Source organism: Lactuca saligna, chromosome 7, assembly GCF_052625555.1.
Source record: "Lactuca saligna cultivar CGN05327 chromosome 7, ASM5262555v1, whole genome shotgun sequence".
In the NCBI taxonomy this organism is placed as follows: Eukaryota; Viridiplantae; Streptophyta; class Magnoliopsida; order Asterales; family Asteraceae; genus Lactuca; species Lactuca saligna.
The window spans coordinates 47139172-47158763 of record NC_136423.1 but is presented as its reverse complement, the minus strand read 5'-3'; positions in this window follow the sequence as shown (position 1 = coordinate 47158763).

Here is a 19592-nt window from a genome sequence, read left to right as displayed (position 1 = left end):
TTTACATTTTAATTGGCTTTTATATTTTATTAAATAGAAGTATAAATAAAAAATTGAATTTATTTATTATCATTTATTAAAAATCAAACAAATTGTAATGGTTGTTTTAGCAAAAATAGATTATAAATTAATCTTAAAATATAAGACTTGAGGTTAAAAATTCTTATGCATTGAAAACAAAAAAATATTCATATTTTAACCTATTGACAAAAAAGTTTACCCTTAATACTTTGTTTTACTATTTAACCATCAAAATTTGTTATTGGTTGCAGTAACCTAAAAATTGAGTCGAACTACAAGTAATAACCAATTACAATTGTTTAATATAATAATAATAATAATAATAATAATAATAATAATAAATTGAGCCAAACTTCAAGTAATAGCAGGTTCCAATGGTTAAGTAATAGCAGGTTCCAATGGTTAATCAAAACACCAAACCCTTGATTTCTTGTCACTAAGGATGAAGAGGAAAGGTAGGGGAGGAGATAGGTCTGGTGGGGAAGAAAAAGGGTTGGGGGTTAGGTTTAATATATTTATTTTTATTTTTTTAAAATAAGACAAAACACCATAAATGATCCCCTGTGGTAGTGAAATGGCGAAAATATCTTTCAGTTAAAGGACAAAACTTAACGGAGTTTGCATTAAGGATCAAACATCAAAAGTTTTATAAGTATAGGGACCATCTATGAAATTTTTTTAAACTTAAGAACTAAACTTTAGATATGGGAAAAAGACAAGGACCAAAAATGATGTTTTTTTTTCTAATAATAATAATAATAATAATAATAAGAAGAAGAAGGGATGATTTTTTTTATCAATAGAACAAAAATATAAATATATTTTTTTGTAGATTTTCCAAAATAAAAAATAAAAATGCAATATTATTCTTACATTTTTTTTAACAGTGGACCACTTCAAGATTGAAGTTTTTGAAATTCTAATATAAATCAACTATATTTTTGAGTGTTTTATAACGGGTGATCACCACTAGGCCATATTAATGGTAGTAAAGTAAGACAACGTTTATTTCTTACATTTAACCATGGTATAAAGACTTTTGCATCACCCTACTACAAATTAAACAATGGCTAGTCACCCCACCCACCCCTAAGCCTCTCACCAAAAGCTTTAGTTAAACCATGGTCCATGAAATATAATGAACTTGGCACCATTGCTCCTCCAAATTAAGCCATGGCTAGCCACTCAACCGACCCCATCCCAACCCTATCCTAACTTTGGCATCAACCCTCCAAATTAAGCCCTAATTTACTCCTACACCTTTCGCGGGCTCTTATAAACCATGGGCCATATTTGATAATGAAATTTGGCACCACCCATACCTTTGAACCAAGGACTATTTATTCAACATCAAGAGGAATGATAGGTTTTGGTGGCTTGGTTGTCAACTATAAAGAGTGGGGCTGGAATGTATTTGGAAAGAGATGTATGATGGCATTTGTTGGATTTCTTGGATCATTCCTTTAGTTGTTTGATATTTAATTGGTATTAATATTATTTGTCTTGTAGGGTTTGTAATTGATTTGTCAATATCCTATTTGAGGTTGACTCACAGTCTTACATTCTAAAACATGCATTGTGTGTATGTTTTTTTGTGTCTTAAAAATGGACAATTATATATTTAGGTGGCTGGTCATCATCAAAAAAATTCTTCTTGCATGCAAAAATTAGAAGAAAAAAAACAAAAAAACAAAAACAAAAAGTTTGATTGAATATAGATGTATTTTGTTTTTCTTTTATTTCATACAAAAGTAGTTTAGTTAACTGAATAATAAATAAATATATATATATATATATATATATATATATATATATATATATATATATATATATATATATATATATATATATATATATATATATATATATATATATATGAAAAAGTAAAAACAAGTTATTCTGTACGAAATTTATTTTTGACAAATAACTATTTATTTCAGTAGATTAAGTAACAAAAAAAAAACAATAATTTGTAGCTTTTAATTTCATACATTAATATTGTATTTGCTAGCTAAATAGAAGTCTTCTTACACAAAAACTTTAATTAAAATTAAAATTATATTATTATTATTATTGGAACGGCTGAATTTTATAAACACAAGCTAGCATGAGACTAACAAATAATAATTAGATTATGAGTGAGTTTTGCATCCATTCATTCTAGTTTTTTTTTTTTTTTTTTTCCTTGAGTTACGGGTTTTAGAATTAAACCAATTAAACCGGAGAAAACCAACAGAATCACATAACATATGATCATTTATTGATTTTCCGAATAAATATATTAAACTAGAGAAAACAAAGCAATTACCAGAGCATGTTTTTTTATTGAAGAGTGGAATATATCATTAAGAAAAAAGCTAAACAACCAAGTATAGGAACAACCAAACCATTACAAAATAGTCATCAGAGGATTATGAAGCCAACCATCAATCGGCGTCTTAGACCGTTTAACACACTAAGAGTATGCATGCATGCATGATTATATTATAAAAAAATAATTTTCTTAGGTTGCTTTTTATCAAACAAACGATTGTTCCTAAACACAAAATATGTCACCACATAACACATAAAACATCCTTTGAGAACAGCAAAGGAACCGTTTGCAAAACAGAGTTACATTACCCACTTTAACCGAGTTTTATAACCCATTGTAATGTGTACAAATTTATGTTCATAATTTCATTGATTTTTTTTATATTTGTCGTTATATTAAGGTCATTCATAATATTCACCACTAATCATTATAGTAGTTGGTGTCACTTCATCACCACATCTTACCACTAAAACCATGAGATACATATCACTGACACAACTCCACATCGTTTTTTAATTAAAACTAAATGAAAAATACAATAAAACATAGATTTTGTTTTTTTAACTATTTTTTATTTAACAAAAAAAGACGTTACATTAATTTTTTTAAACAAAAACAACAATTCAAAATAAAATGCAAGAAAACATAAAAAGTTCAAACATAAAATAAACTACCCCTACAATCCTAGTTTATTGTGGGCAAACATAAAAATTCAAACATAAAATAAACTATTGTTTTCATTTTGGATAATCCTTCAACTTTAGCTAAGCTTTGAAGTGTGAAAAAAGGTCTATTTATTGTGTTTTCATAGTGCTAAATTCTCTTTTTTCTCTTCCGACCAATTCATCATTTTGGAAATCATGATTTTTGAAAGAATAACACAAATGTATGAATGTGAATAGAGGGAGAGAAGAAGTGTGTGAAATATAAGGTTTGTAGTAGAATTTATATAGGTAAAAATTAAATAAACAAATCAAATAGTCGTAGAAAGAAAGGTCAAGCGGTCAAAAGAATATTTAAAAATGATTGGTCGTTGTTGTTCGTGGTTGGCATCACCATTGAGCCCAACCACAAAGGTCCGGGCTGGTGAGCACAAATCACAGTCGTGGCCACCTAGATCATGAAACCTTTCGTGGTATGCATTGCAAAAGGCCTAAGCAAGAAAGTGAGGTGTTGAAAAGAATGGTATGGACAGAAGGATTTTGCTTTTAGGGTGGAATCGAGGAGACAAAACGAGAGAATTTTCATGAAGGAATTTGATAATGCTATGATATCATGTAATCAGAATATTTTCTCATAAATATTTCCTCATATCCTCTTTAATAAATTAAAATATTTTTGTCACATATCATCCACTCGTTCATCTTCACACTACATTTTCAAATATTTTTGAATAAATGTTTTTCCATGTGTCATCTTCTATTTTTTTTTATCTTTTCTTAATTAACTAATACATTATATTTATACCTCAATTAATAATTATCTTAACTGAAAATAATCAAAAAAATTACAATATAACTGCTTATATATTGTATTTAATATGCATCCTTTTAATTTAAAATTTAAATATATTTTTATTTAAACCTTTATATTTTAACAAATCCATACACTATATAGGTTTCACAACTAATAAATTAATAATGCAATATATTTAGTTGTTACAAGATATGATTAGCTGAACTAACACATACGTATTGGCTGAGATAGATGAGGTCGGACTACGACAATATATGTAACATCCCGAAATATCAAGAGTAGAGTTGAAGGGCTAAAAGAGTAAATTGGAAAAGAGTGACTCGGCGAGTCCATGTGCGGACTCGGCGAGTAGAGTCGCGACTTGGTCGCGTGTTAAGTGGCCGACTCGGCGAGTCAGGGTAATGGACTCGGCGAGTAGGCGCTGAGTGGAGAAAACCCTAATTCTCGGGGTTGAGCCTTATATAAAGATCATTATGTTTCCCTCCCAGCCTCTTTATCACCCCTTGAGCCCCAGAAACCCCTAAATCACGAAGAAGCACCATTGTTGGATGGAGTGGAGCTTGGAGAATGTATTTGTGAAGGAATTTTGGGAGATTGAAGGCTTAGAGCAAGGGGCTTTGTTTGAATTCGAGTCTCATTTCAATTAAGGCATTCCTTTGAGGTAATATCTCGTTTTTTTTTAGCTGCTATTTCTTAGATGCATCATTTTGGGGATGTTGGAGATCATATCTTTGGATGTATTGGAGTTTAGAGGTTAGATCTGAGGTTGCTACCTCAGATCTGGAAGGGAGAAGGTCTAGAGTGCATGAAAGTCCCTGTTTGTGAGTGGTTGATGGAGTCATCTTGTCCCAAATCCTAGCCCAATGTGCAAACGGCTTAGATCTCTTTGGATTCACGTAAAGTTTGCCACTTTACGTGATGGATGGGTTGTAGGAGGCTAGATCTATGTTTTGGATCAATTGCATGGCCTGGAGTGCTTCTGAATGGATTCAGAACGGTGGTACTCGGCGAGTCACATGGGTCGACTCGACGAGTTGCTTGCAGATGGCCTGGAACTCGACGAGTTGGAAGAACAACTCGGCGAGTAGGTTGAAGATAGCCTTGGACTCGACGAGTCCATTTGGACTCGGCGAGTCTTGTCGAAGAGTCCCAAATATTCTCTGGTAGAGTCGAGAATCGGTGAGTTGAGGGATGACTCGGTGAGTCGAGTGCGAGTGGACTCAGAGTTGTTGGACTCGGCGAGTCTTGGGGTGACTCGGCGAGTTAGGTCGCAGATTGAATGAAGTTCTGATTATGGGAACTCGACGAGTCACAGAGTTGACTCGACGAGTAGGGTCAGTCAGGGGTTGACTTAGACTGAGGACTTTGATTTCGACCAAGGGTTGGTCGTTGACTTTTAGGGTTTGGTCAGCGATGTGGACTTTGGGCCAAGAGAGAGGTAAACTAGCCTTTTACCCATGAGAGGGTGTTATGAGAGGATTTATTCTAGTCTCGAGAGTTATATTCATGAGAATATTTGCTTTACGTGTTAGGCGGTGGCGAGTTTGAGATTCCAGTGTGGGGATATCTGCTTTCTGCTTGCCAGGTGAGTCTTCTCATTATACTTTACCTTGAGTAGGTAACCAGAGTTATGTGATAGAGTATTGGTATGCTATGTATGTTACGTGTTGTACTGCATTATTTCTATGTGATTTATGTGGTGCATATTTATCAGAGCTAGAACCTGAGGGTTCACAGAGTTTGGGTGCACGGACCCACAGAGTTATAGCCTCGAGTGGCTAATATGTGCCATATGTGGTATTTTGGGGAACTCACTAAGCTTCGTGCTTACAGTGTTTTGTGTGATGTTTTTTTTCAGGTTTCTTTCAGTATCACGGGACGGCACCGGCTTGATTGTACACACCAGAGAAAGAGTCATATTTTGGAGGATCCTGGTTTTCTATGCAAGTGAAAATGGAGTCATGTTTTGTAAATCGACTATGAATGAGATTTTAAACAAGTGTTTCTAAGAATAAAATGATTATTTTAAATGAAAAATTTGTCTTGAAATTTACGGTATTACAAGTTGGTATCAGAGCCTTGGTTTGAGGGATTCGGATGCGCCTTCGGGTAAATCTGGACTCAAACTGAGGAAGTAAGAAAAGTTTTAAGGAAATAATTTTCTAAAAATGAATAAGGGTTCAAAGAGGAAGCAAGAAAGAGCAGTGTGTACAATCAGCCTGAGCCCGAACGGTGATTTCCCAAAATACCCTTATTCTTTTTTTTGTGTTATGAGATATTTATGATGCACCTTATGAGATAATATTGCATGCTAGAGACAGTCTAGGTATTTCATATGTTAGGACTAGAGTGGCCTGATTTGTGATGCCTTAGTCTAGGACTCGTTGTTATATGTGTTATGCTTTTGAGTATGTGATGAGTGAGAGTATCCAGTTAGAACCCATGAGGGGTAGAGTTACAGAGTTTGGTGGTACTTTCGAGGATGAGCCGAGAAGGTGGAGTTATCACAGAGAGGGAGTCCTATGTATTCTTCGATGCTCGAATGCTGCTTGCTTTGTGCTTTGTGGAACTCTCGATGATGGGAGTCAGCTACCAAGTGAATATGACGATATTCAGGAGGTAGATGGCTGGCATCATTAGGAGCTCTTCAGCAGCTGATAGCAAAGAAGTGGGAGGACAACGAAAGAGCTTAGGGAGTAACCCGATCCAAGTGAGTGCGCTTGTAGAATAGAGAATTTCGCTGGGGAGCGAGCACGCGCGATGGGATTGGTGAAAGAGCAGGTCGAGCAGCTATTTAGAAGCTCTGGGATGGTTCGTGTGGAAAGTATGGGTAGATGTGGCAGGTAGTATGGGCCCGTACTACTAAAAGCAGAGGACCCATACTTGATACAGGGAGCATTCTGAAGGTTCTAAGGAGCGGATTGAGGAGTGATGTTATGGTTCGGGTACCATACATCAGAGCAGATTGAGGAAGTGATGTTATGGTTCGAGTACCATACATCAGAGCCGATTGAGGAGTGATGTTATGGTTCGGGTACCATACATCAGAGCAGATTGAGGAAGTGATGTTATGGTTCGGGTACCATACATCAGAGCCGATTGAGGAGTGATGTTATGGTTCGGGTACCATACATCAGAGCAGATTGAGGAGTGATGTTATGGTTCGGGTACCATACATCAGAGCAGATTGAGGAAGTGATGTTATGGTTCGAGTACCATACATCAGAGCCGATCGAGGAGTGATGTTATGGTTCGGGTACCATACATCAGAGCAGATTGAGGAAGTGATGTTATGGTTCGGGTACCATACATCAGAGCAGATTGAGGAAGTGATGTTATGGTTCGAGTACCATACATCAGAGCCGATCGAGGAGTGATGTTATGGTTCGGGTACCATACATCAGAGCAGATTGAGGAAGTGATGTTATGGTTCGGGTACCATACATCAGAGCAGATTGAGGAGTGATGTTATGGTCCGGGTTCCATACATCGGAGCGGATGGAGGAGTGATGTTATGGTCCGAGTACCATACATCGGAACGAATTGAGGAGTGATGTTATGGTCCGGGTACCATACATCGGAGCGGATTGGGGAGTGATGTTATGGTTAGGGTACCATACACCGGGGCATATTGAGAAGAGATGTCATGAAATGAGTACCATGGGTCGTAGTGAAGTATGTTTGTGGTTCTCCGGTTATTCGGTCATGAGTAAGTTCGTTGAGGCGTCCCTTGAGAGGGAGATCGAGAGTCCCTCAGAGTATTTTAGTAAGGAGTCAGTGAGAAGGGAGAATTTCGATCTGTGTTGGGCAATCAGTCGATAAAGGAGATGTCACCTCCTATGATCTGGGAGGTACTGATTATGCTCGTGTGAAATATGAGAAGCATGATGTTTTGGTTTTGGGTTTAGGGGTAAACCCTGCAGGTCGTCATTGATGATGATTTCCCACCAGAGTATCAGGTAGCAGGTGTACCGCGAGGCAGTGATTTATCATGAGCAGATAGTCAGTTGGGACTAAGATGTGTGAGGACCACACTACACCTATTTGAGCATAGTAGGAGGTATTGTAGTGGTATCAGTGGGGAGTTCAGTCGAGTTCAGCGGTGCAGAGAGTTTTCTATCCATGGGGTGTTGAATCTGGGAGTGAGTACCTGTTCTTGGGATGAACACGGTGTTGGAGTGTTGGTTGATGAGTTGAGGTGAGGGGTACGATGATTTTATGGTTCAGTCTATGAGCCAAGGATGTTATCGAGCAGTTGAGCTGTTTGGTACTAAATTGGTACGAGATTTGGAACGACTAGAGGCAGACGTGACGAGAAGTTCTTGAGGAGTTCACCAGAGGTTCAGAGTATATGAGGTCGATTCATTTCCTTAAGGGGGGATTATCGGGCGTTGTGTAGCACCTTCCGGGGGCCGGTGCGATTTTGCTGGAGAATATAGTTATGGGTTAGTTGCGTGCTATTTGGTGATGGTTCGAACCCTAAGTGGGGGAGAACCGGGTGCCGTATGTAAGAAAGCAGAGATTTGTCAAGAGCAGTTATAAGTGGAGTATAGAGATATGCGGTAAGAAATCATGAGATCAGAGATGTCGGTGATCGAGGAAAGGGGTCAGAGTGAGTTAATGCGGGAAGTACTTGTTTGAGAAGGATGAATGTCTCCACGACAGGTGTTTTTTTTAGTCAGGAATCTGGTATTGGTCAGTGTTGGGGCAAGTAGATAAAGAATGATTGGGCAGCCAACTCCTGGGTCAGTATGCGTATCCTTGTTTGGATTTTGAGCGGCGGGAAAAACGGTTTCAGAGAATTATCAGCGTATTTCGTAGTGTTAGCGTTTCTTCGTATTGCAATTGAGAAATTGAATACACCGAAGTTGCAACTTGAGAAAAATGAAGATCTAGTTATGGGGTTCAGAGGGAATGTATTATTGCATCTATATGGTGCTTGGGGCAGGAGATCTGTGGTTGTGGCGGGATCTTGTGATGTTCGGTGGGGGTGTTCCGAGGTATCCGGGTATTGATATCTTTATTTTGAAGTTATTCGTGAATCTTGAGTTGAGACGACTTGTGGTATATCAGGTATCTATGGATCTAGTGAGAGCCTTCGAGTATGGGCATCCAGGGAGATTACTTGGGAGAGTGGATCTTCGTAAGGGTGGACATCTGTTATGACGATTGCCTCCAGAGTCTGTGATGAATATTCGAGACGAGTATGGGTAGCCGCATATGATAGTCTGTGGAGCACGACTAGTGGAGTCAGAGGGTGTTGTGATACTGCGGGGAGCCGTAGTACTCACTAGTCAGAGAGTGTTGTGATACTGCGGGGAGCCGTAGTACTTGTTGGATAAGGTGTCTAAGTCCATAACTATTTCTGGTATGTACTTTACCCGACCCGGCATGGTCCATTTGGGTTGCATGGCACCATGCAATTGGATAGACTAAATGAGAGAAATAACACTTGGAGATTATTAATATATTATAAGTTCTAATATATTAATAATATTATTTGATTAGTTTGATCAAGAATTAATTTAGAATTAATTAAGTGATCAAAAGATAACTAATTAAATATATGGGTTGATTATGTAAATCATCCATATCTTGTATAGTGGGCTAAAAGGCTCCATGGACTATCAAGTTGGGTTCCACCCATAGGATGCTCCATGGATGCTCCATGGGAGTTACAAACCCATGGGTCATGGAAATGAAGAGTCATGACACATTAGGGTTTAACCCTAGATGTGTCAACACTATATAAGTAACATGTTCTCCACCTAAAATCGGCTACACTAAGAAACAAGAGTGCTTGGCCGATTTTGAAGAGTGTGTGTTCTCTCATAAGTTCTTCCAAGAGCATTTGGTGTTGTGTGAAGCATTTGAGGCATCACACTTGGGGTGCTAGGCTCACAAGGTTTCAAGGAACACAAACAACAACAAGGTAAGTTATTCTATCTATACTTTATGTTAAAATTGTTCCCCATGTATGCTAGATAGGAATATAACCTTGGAATTCAACTTTGCATGGCAATTAGACAAATATAGATCCAAAGTTATTAGGGTTGCATGTACACTTAGGAAGTGTTAGAATGCTCAAAACCCATCAGTGGTATCAGAGCCTAGGCTTGTTTGCTCTTATTTGTGCTTAAAAGTTGAAAACAGAATCGGAAATCTTGCTGTCTGCGAATGGACTCGTCAAGTCTATAAGGGGGACTCGTCGAGTTCATGAGTATCTTCAACCAACTCGGCGAGTCAGTTCATGCACTCGGCGAGTAGGGTCGACTGAGTGCAGAATTTCGATTCAGTTGCTGGAAATGAATTAGAAACATTACCCTAAACTGTTTTGGTAATTGAAAACTTGTTTTTGGTGGTGTAATGTCTTTGCTAATTCATTTACAACAACTAGTTATCAAAAATTACAAAGTTTTAAATGTAATTTTTGATTGTGTTCATATCCATGTTCTTGTTCTTATGATGTTTTAGATGATCATAGGAATTATTTGTAACCTATGTGGTAGATTAATTCTTGATCATAAGTTGTTTTAATGGAGTCCATAACTTATCCTTAAGTTATGGAAAACCAAGAGTCACACTTGAGTTAAAACCATTAAAACAAATACAAGAGTTAGAAAAATGAAGAGTCTTCATTTTATTACTCTATTAAACTCATAAGTTACAAGAAATGAAAAGTTTTGAAAGTTACAAAACTTGCCCTCAAGTTTTGGAACAAGTAAAGTTAAGTTAAAACTTTAAGTTCCAACCCCTAGAATTTTAAAAGTTAAAATTCAACCCTTATACTTATATTATGATGATTTAATAATTATATATATATGTATAAGAATAAAGTCGTCTTACCGCTAGTACGCCTCATTCACGAAGCCGGTCTATAAGGTGGGTATAAGGTTGTTGCCTATAAAATGGTGACTTAATGGGTGTATATTCTCACCCACCGCTTGCTTGACTGGTGGAGGGTCGTTAGCCGAACGGGTAAGACAAGGACTTATAAATTCTCATTCAAAGTATGATGAATATAATAAAGTAACTAAATGTTTATAAAATTCCCAATCTTAGTTACTTTAGGAAAATGTGAATAAGGTGCTAATCCATGAAATTACACTTTACACTTTGTCTAAGTCGTTGGTGGAGCGTGTGTGGTTAACCGGCACACTAACTTGGACATAACAAGGTAGGTAAAGGGTGACTTAAGGTTTATTATAGTATCGGTGGAGCGTGTGTGGTTTACCGGCACATCGATTGAGTGATAAACTTTAAGGGTACCAAGTGATTTGCATGGTTACTTCACACCTCGTTTTGTGATCCTCAGCACCCCGGTCACAAAACTTGGAGGGCACTCTCGAGATTGAAACATGCCTTTGAAAAAGTTCATTGGATCTCAAAGAATCTAGGAATTTCTAAAACCAATAAAAACTAAATATCTAATATTTCGGTTTTCGTGGTGGAAATTGGTGAATCGTCATTCACCTACCTTTCAAATATGGTATAGCTTAGATTACGGCATACCTCTTCTAAGTTATATTATATTGTGATTGGATCCTAGCCTTAATATTACATTTGGGTGTTTTATTAAGGACTCTCTTAAATCTAAACTAAACTTGTTCTTCTCTTTCAGATGTCTTCAAATAATGCTTCTGGCTCGAATCCTAATGGCTCCTTTACTCTTATGAGTTTGTGTGGGAAAGTCACCTTTGATGGATCCAACTTCAATAAATGGATCAGAAACATCAGGATGATTACCCGCTACGAGGACAAAGAATATGTCCTTGACAAGGAGCTTAAGGAAATTGATAAGTCCACTACAACTCCACAGGAGATCGATGACTTTCATACTCATGAAAGAGATGCAACCAAGGTGGCTTGCATCATGTTGGCCACCATGACAGCTGAACTCCAAAAGTCTTATGAAGATTTCTACCCTTATGAAATGCACCAAGATTTGATGGAAAGATACCATCAAAGTGCACGACAAGAGAGGTACGAAGTCATCTGATCCATGATAACAACCATGATGAAGGACGGAGAGTCCGTCACGAGCCACATGCAGAAAATGCAAAGGTATGTGGATCGTTTGCTGAAGCTCAATGTGAACTTCCCTGAGGAGCTTGCAATAGATATCATTTTGCACTCCTTACCATCGTGCTATGATCAATTCCGCATGACATATCACATGAACAAGGAAGAGGTCACCCTCAGCAAACTTCAGGGACTTCTCAAGACCGCAGAAACAGGTCTTAAGGGGAAGTCGGTTGCTATCACTCCTACTCCAGACTCAACTCCGGTCTTGGCAATCGGGAAAAGTCGAGGGAGGAAGAGAAAGAGATCTTCGAAGGGTACCAAGGCTCAGACCCTTGATGGCTCTTCTTCAAGTGGAACCAAGAAAGGTTTCATTACTCCTTCTTCTGACCCAAAAGAGGTTGAATGCTTCTATTGCCATGAAAAAGCTCATTGGAAGCGGAACTGCCCAAAGTACCAGCAGGATGTGAAGGATGGGAAAGTCAAACCCAACCATGCAGGTATTTACACTATCATTTCTAATAACTCACCCCATTCGAAATCTTGGGTCCTTGATACCGGTTGCGGTATTCATATTTGTTGTGACTTGCAGGGACTAGGAAGAAGTGAGAATGTGGAGCAAGGAAGAATAAACTTAATCATGGGGAATAGGAAAGTTACACCTGTCACCAAGATTGGAGTTTATACTTTATCGCTAAGTAGTGGGTTAAATTTAGATTTGAATAAATGTTGTTATTCGCCAGAAATGGCAAGAAATATTATTTCCTTTCATGCATTGTACAAACAAGGTTTCACCTTTTCGTTTGATAATGAAGTTGGTTCGATTAATGCTTTCTTTAATAATGTTCTTTATTTTAAAGCATTACCTTGTGATGGTGTGTATGAAGTTGTATCTGTTGTAGATAACTTAGGAAATAATGTTTTGTGTATTGATTCTATTAATAATAATAACTTGGATAAAGCATCATTATGGCATTGTCGTCTTGGACATATAAGCAAGAAACGCATAGGCCAACTCCAAAAGGATGGAGTCTTGGAGTCGTTTGACCTAAAGTCAAATGATAGTTGCAAATCATGCTTACTTGGAAAAATGACAAAGTCACCCTTCACATGCTCGTGTGAAAGGGGTGAAGGTTTGTTGGACCTTATACACACGGATGTGTGTGGACCATTCAAACATGCCACAAGGGATGCTAATCGTTATTATTTGACTTTTACTGATGATTACAGTAGATATGGATATGTCTATTTAATCAAGCATAAGTCAGAGACTTTCGAGAAGTTTAAGGAATTTAAACAGGAAGTCGAGAATCAATTGGGCCGGAACATTAAGATGCTTCGATCCGATCGAGGTGGTGAGTATCTTAGTTCAGAGTTCCTCGACTATCTAAGGGAATGTGGGATTGTCTCACAATTGACACCTCCCAGGACACCATAGTTGAATGGTGTGGCTGAGAGGCGTAATCGAACCTTGTTGGACATGGTTCGTTCCATGATGAGTCGAGCTTCGCTACCAATCTCATTCTGGGGGTATGCCTTAGAGACTGCCGCCCATATCCTTAATCTAGTCCCTACAAAGAAAGTTGCCAAAACTCCTTACGAGATGTGGACCGGTAAAGTACCTAAACTAGACCACATCAAGATTTGGGGATGCGAGGCTTTCGTGAGACGCGAGACTCATGATAAGCTCGAACCCCAAAGCGAGAGGTGTATTTTCATCGGCTACCCACAGCAATCCTTTGGTTACCTCTTCTACAGACCTAGTGACAATGTGGTCTTTGTAGCAAGAAGAGGAGTCTTTCGAGAAAGAGAGTTTATAAGCCAAGGAGACAGTGGGAGGCAAGTTGATCTTGAAGAAATTCAAGAGTCAAGTGGTGAAGGAACTTCAAACTCTAGCCCTCAACTTGAGGAGGAAACTCCTGTTGAGCCAATTGACGAATCTGTACCTCTGAGGCGTTCCACGAGAGTTAGGAGTGTACCTGAGCATTACTATGGATTCCATATTACTGCAGAAGGTGAGACACTTATTAGTGATGGGACACTAGTAAGTCAAGATGACCCTAACAGCTACGAGGAAGCCATGGCAGGCCCCGAGTCTGCTAAATGGAAAGAGGCTATGGATAGCGAGATACAATCCATGTATGACAATCAAGTTTGGAACTTGGTTGAGAATGTACCAGGTCGAAAGACTGTAGGGTGCAAATGGGTCTTCAAGAAGAAGACCAACATGGATGGTAAAGTACACACTTATAAGGCTAGACTGGTTTCAAAGGGCTTCTCTCAAATTCCTGGAGTGGATTATGATGAGACCTTTTCTCCGGTAGCCAAGATTAAGTCTATTCGGGTTCTGTTAGCCATAGCCGCATTTCATGACTATGAAATTTGGCAAATGGATGTCAAAACTGCTTTCCTTAATGGGAAGTTGGCTGAAGATGTTTACATGAGTCAGCCAGAGGGTTTTGTCAGCAACGAGTACCCTAATAGAGTGTGTAAGCTTGAGAAATCCATTTATGGATTAAAGCAAGCACCTCGCAGATGGAATCTTTGCTTTGATGAAAAGGTCAAGGAATTTGGTTTTTCTAGGAGTGAAGATGAATCTTGTGTATATGTCAAGGCTAGTGGGAGTATAGTTAGCTTTTTGGTATTGTATGTGGATGACATACTACTCATAGGAAATGACATTCCAACCCTGCAGGAAGTAAAGTCCTGGCTTGGAAAGTGTTTCGCTATGAAGGACCTTGGTGAAGCTGCCTATATTTTGGGGATAAGGATCTTGAGAGATCGGAGTAAAAGACTAATTGGACTTAGTCAAAGTACCTACTTGGAGAAGGTTCTAAAGAGATTCAGAATGCAAGACTCCAAGAAAGGAGAGTTGCCCATCCAGAGTAACGCCAAACTGAGTAAGACACAAAGCCCTAGCATTGAGGCTGAGATAGCACAAATGAGTCGAGTACCTTATGCTTTGGCTGTAGGATCGATCATGTATGCTATGACGTGTACTCGACCTGATGTAGCTTTTGCCCTGAGCATGGTTAGTAGGTTTCAGGGGAACCCTGGCAAGGCACACTGGACTGCGGTAAAGAATATTCTCAAGTACCTACGAAGGACTAAGGACTGGGTCCTTACCCTCGGTGGGAGTGATGACTTGAGAGTTGTAGGGTATAGTGATGCTAGCTTCCAAACTGATAGGGATAACTTCCGCTCTCAGTCGGGCTGGGTCTTTACCCTAAATGGAGGAGCAATTTCTTGGAAGAGTTCCAAGCAAGAGACAGTGGCAGATTCTACTTGTGAATCAGAGTATATTGCAGCTAGCGAAGCGGCAAAGGAGGCGTTATGGCTGAGGAACATCATTGGAGACCTTGGAGTTGTACCAGCTATTAAAGAGCCAATGGAAATTTTCTATGATAGTGAAAGTGCTGTTGCCTTAGCCAAGGAACCAAGGGATCACGGGAGATCCAGACACATCAACAAAAAATACCATTTCATCAGACATCGGATCGAAGAAGGACTCCTCGTGGCAAAGAGGGTATCATCAGATGAGAATCCGGCAGATCCCCTCACGGGACTGACTCGGGTTAAGCATCTCCAGCATGCTCGGAGCATAGGGCTGAAGGATGATATTAGATTTAGTAGTTAGATAACCTCGAAATTTGTAAAGTGTAATTGACATTTGATGATGAATAAAAGTGTTTTATTTATGAGTAAAGTGTTGCTATCTCTTGTCGATCGTTTACTATATTTCTTTTGCATGTTTTGACTTCCAGAATAATTTTGTTTGGTATAACATATTATTTAAACCTCCACAGTCGGTCATATGTCGGAAGTAGGTATGAATCAAGACTGTCATGTTTGGTTGTAGAGGTCTTGGACAAGACTACAACAATCATGAGTGCTCATAAGTTCTGAGCATTGGACTCAACCCACGCTCACTGGAATCACTTCATGGAATTCTATCTCGGGTGATCGTGAGACGGTAATATCATATAAGTCTTTAAACCTAGAGATATGATTTGTTACTTACAAGTTGGTTATGCATTGATTGTACGAAAAACGCATTGGTAACTCAATGTTATAAATCGCGCTCTTGTGTGTAATCCAATGAGTAGTAGAACAAACATATGAGTCGAAGTTTATCTGTTCCTTCTTGGATTAGAAGCTGATATCTGGGCCCCTCGATGATTTTGTTTTGACCTATGTACCGGGCCCGGTCAGAACTAAAATTGATGTGTTCAATGAAGTTCTTTGTCAAACAAATCGTAAATCGGGAAACAAATTGTTGGACAATAAGTAAGACATTGCTCCATGTATTTGTCCGACTGATATCTAGAACAGAGGATTATATGATCACTTATCTTAAATGGCGTACCATCATCTTCTCAGTTTCGAGAAACCTTGAAAAGAGCTACGATTGTCGATCGGTTCCTGAAGTCATACTTGCAGTAATAGTTATTAGACTTATCCAAGTGGGAGACTGTTGGATAAGGTGTCTAAGTCCATAACTATTTCTAGTATGTACTTGACCCGACCCGGCATGGTCCATTTGGGTTGCATGGCACCATGCAATTGGATAGACTAAATGAGAGAAATAACACTTGGAGATTATTAATATATTATAAGTTCTAATATATTAATAATATTATTTGATTAGTTTGATCAAGAATTAATTTAGAATTAATTAAGTGATCAAAAGATAACTAATTAAATATATGGGTTGATTATGTAAATCATCCATATCTTGTATAGTGGGCTAAAAGGCTCCATGGACTATCAAGTTGGGTTCCACCCATAGGATGCTCCATGGATGCTCCATGGGAGTTACAAACCCATGGGTCATGGAAATGAAGAGTCATGACACATTAGGGTTTAACCCTAGATGTGTCAACACTATATAAGTAACATGTTCTCCACCTAAAATCGGCTACACTAAGAAACAAGAGGGCTTGGCCGATTTTGAAGAGTGTGTGTTCTCTCATAAGTTCTTCCAAGAGCATTTGGTGTTGTGTGAAGCATTTGAGGCATCACACTTGGGGTGCTAGGCTCACAAGGTTTCAAGGAACACAAACAACAACAAGGTAAGTTATTCTATCTATACTTTATGTTAAAATTGTTCCCCATGTATGCTAGATAGGAATATAACCTTGGAATTCAACTTTGCATGACAATTAGACAAACATAGATCCAAGGTTATTAGGGTTGCATGTACACTTAGGAAGTGTTAGAATGCTCAAAACCCATCAGTACTCACTAGTCAGAGGGTGTTGTGATATTGCGGGGAGCCTTAGTACTCACTAGTCAGAGGGTGCTGTGATACTGCGGGGAGTCGTAGTGCTCACTAGATGGCAAGAGAGTGTGATGATGGAATGTTCTCCGATCAGTGTATGATGTGGAAGAGTTTTGGGCTTGAGTAGCCCTAGTATTGAGTTTTTGGAGCCTGGATGTTAGACCGGGGGCGAGACTGGGGTCCCCGTCTCTGTCGGGGAATGTGGTGAGATGCGCAAGGGATATGCGTAGCTAAAACCAGAGATCAGAGTGGAGACGATCCTCGGTTGGATTGTACTTTCTTGCATAAGGAAAAGAGAATTTCGTGACTTGCGTGTCACGAGGCCGGGATAGTGGTCACGGGGAGGAAGTTAGTGGGATATTTGGATCATGATTTGGGTGACCTTTGGAGGCTCAGTTGTGGAGTCAAAAGCTGACCTGGTGACCAGTCTCGAAGAGGGATATGAGATGAGCTAGAGCCTATCATGATGATGTCTGAGAACACCTCAGAGGGAATGAACGATTCAGACGCTCAAAGACATGCTTCGGGCATGTGTATTAGATTTCGGAGGGTGTTGCAGCACGTATTTATCCTTGGTTGAGTTATCCTATTTCAACAGCCATCATTAGTGCATCAATATGCCACCCTTTGTGTTGTTGTATGGGAGGAAGTGTCGGACCCTCATTTGCTGAGGAGAGTGTCGATTCGCGGAAGTGGAAGTTGTAGTGAGAATGGATGATTTGGAGTATGATGGTCGAACATTGTGTCTGTGGCAGTGGTATGGAATGACATTATGATGGGGTGTATGCTGAGGATGCGGAAGGGATTCCGCGGGTGTAGAGCCAAGAGTCTCAGGATGGATGTAGGGATGGAGTCTGGGACTCCCAGCTTGATTCTGATCAAGGGTCGTGTGCGTAGTGGTGGTGTCTCCTGGGGATGTTAAAGATGTCATCAGTGCGACGGGTTCTCCTAACCCAAGAATGCAAAGGTTGGTGCGCCTTGGGTGCTTGATTGCAAGAAGAGGACTCATGAGAGTTGCTCTGGGATTGAAGAGTGGGCCTTTCTGTCGTCACGGATTGGATAGGATAGGATTCGGATCGGGGATCCGATGGTTCATGGCTTCTAACCCTTAAGGGTCAAGTGATTGTTGAGATTTGGGTCAATGATGCTTCATGGGTAATTCTCGGATCGTTGAGTGTGGTTATCAGAGGGTACATCCGGTGCCCGGTTCGAGACAGTGGTCAGGACACCGTAAGGAAAGGGAAAGTGTGTTCGAGTTTCGATGGGTATGTCTTGTGAGATCCGGTCCGATTAAGGCCAGGTGGCACGTTGTGGGAGTATTTCTGGAGTTGAGTTGCTGTAGGCTTCGAGGGCGAAGCCTAATTTAAGTGGGGGAGAATTGTAACATCCCGAAATATCAAGAGTAGAGTTGAAGGGCTAAAAGAGTAAATTAGGAAAGAGTGACTCGGCGAGTCCATGTGCGGACTCGGTGAGTAGAGTCGCGACTTGGTCGCGTGTTAAGTGGCCGACTCGGCGAGTCAGGGTAATGGACTCGGCGAGTAGGCGCTGAGTGGAGAAAACCCTAATTCTCGGGGTTGAGCCTTATATAAAGATCATTATGTTTCCCTCCCAGCCTCTTTATCACCCCTTGAGCCCCAGAAACCCCTAAATCACGAAGAAGCACCATTGTTGGATGGAGTGGAGCTTGGAGAATGTATTTGTGAAGGAATTTTGGGAGATTGAAGGCTTAGAGCAAGGGCCTTTGTTTGAATTCGAGTCTCATTTCAATTAAGGCATTCCTTTGAGGTAATATCTCGTTTTTTTTTTAGCTGCTATTTCTTAGATGCATTATTTTGGGGATGTTGGAGATCATATCTTTGGATGTATTGGAGTTTAGAGGTTAGATCTGAGGTTGCTACCTCAGATCTGGAAGGGAGAAGGTCTAGAGTGCATGAAAGTCCCTGTTTGTGAGTGGTTGATGGAGTCATCTTGTCCCAAATCCTAGCCCAATGTGCAAACGGCTTAGATCTCTTTGGATTCACGTAAAGTTTGCCACTTTACGTGATGGATGGGTTGTAGGAGGCTAGATCTATGTTTTGGATCAATTGCATGGCCTGGAGTGCTTCTGAATGGATTCAGAACGGTGGTACTCGGCGAGTCACATGGGTCGACTCGACGAGTTGCTTGCAGATGGCCTGGAACTCGACGAGTTGGAAGAACAACTCGGCGAGTAGGTTGAAGATAGCCTTGGACTCAACGAGTCCATTTGGACTCGGCGAGTCTTGTCGAAGAGTCCCAAATATTCTCTGGTAGAGTCGAGAATCGGTGAGTTGAGGGATGACTCGGTGAGTCGAGGCGAGTGGACTCAGAGTTGTTGGACTCGGCGAGTCTTGGGGTGACTCGGCGAGTTAGGTCGCAGATTGAATGAAGTTCTGATTATGGGAACTCGACGAGTCACAGAGTTGACTCGACGAGTCACAGAGTTGACTCGACGAGTAG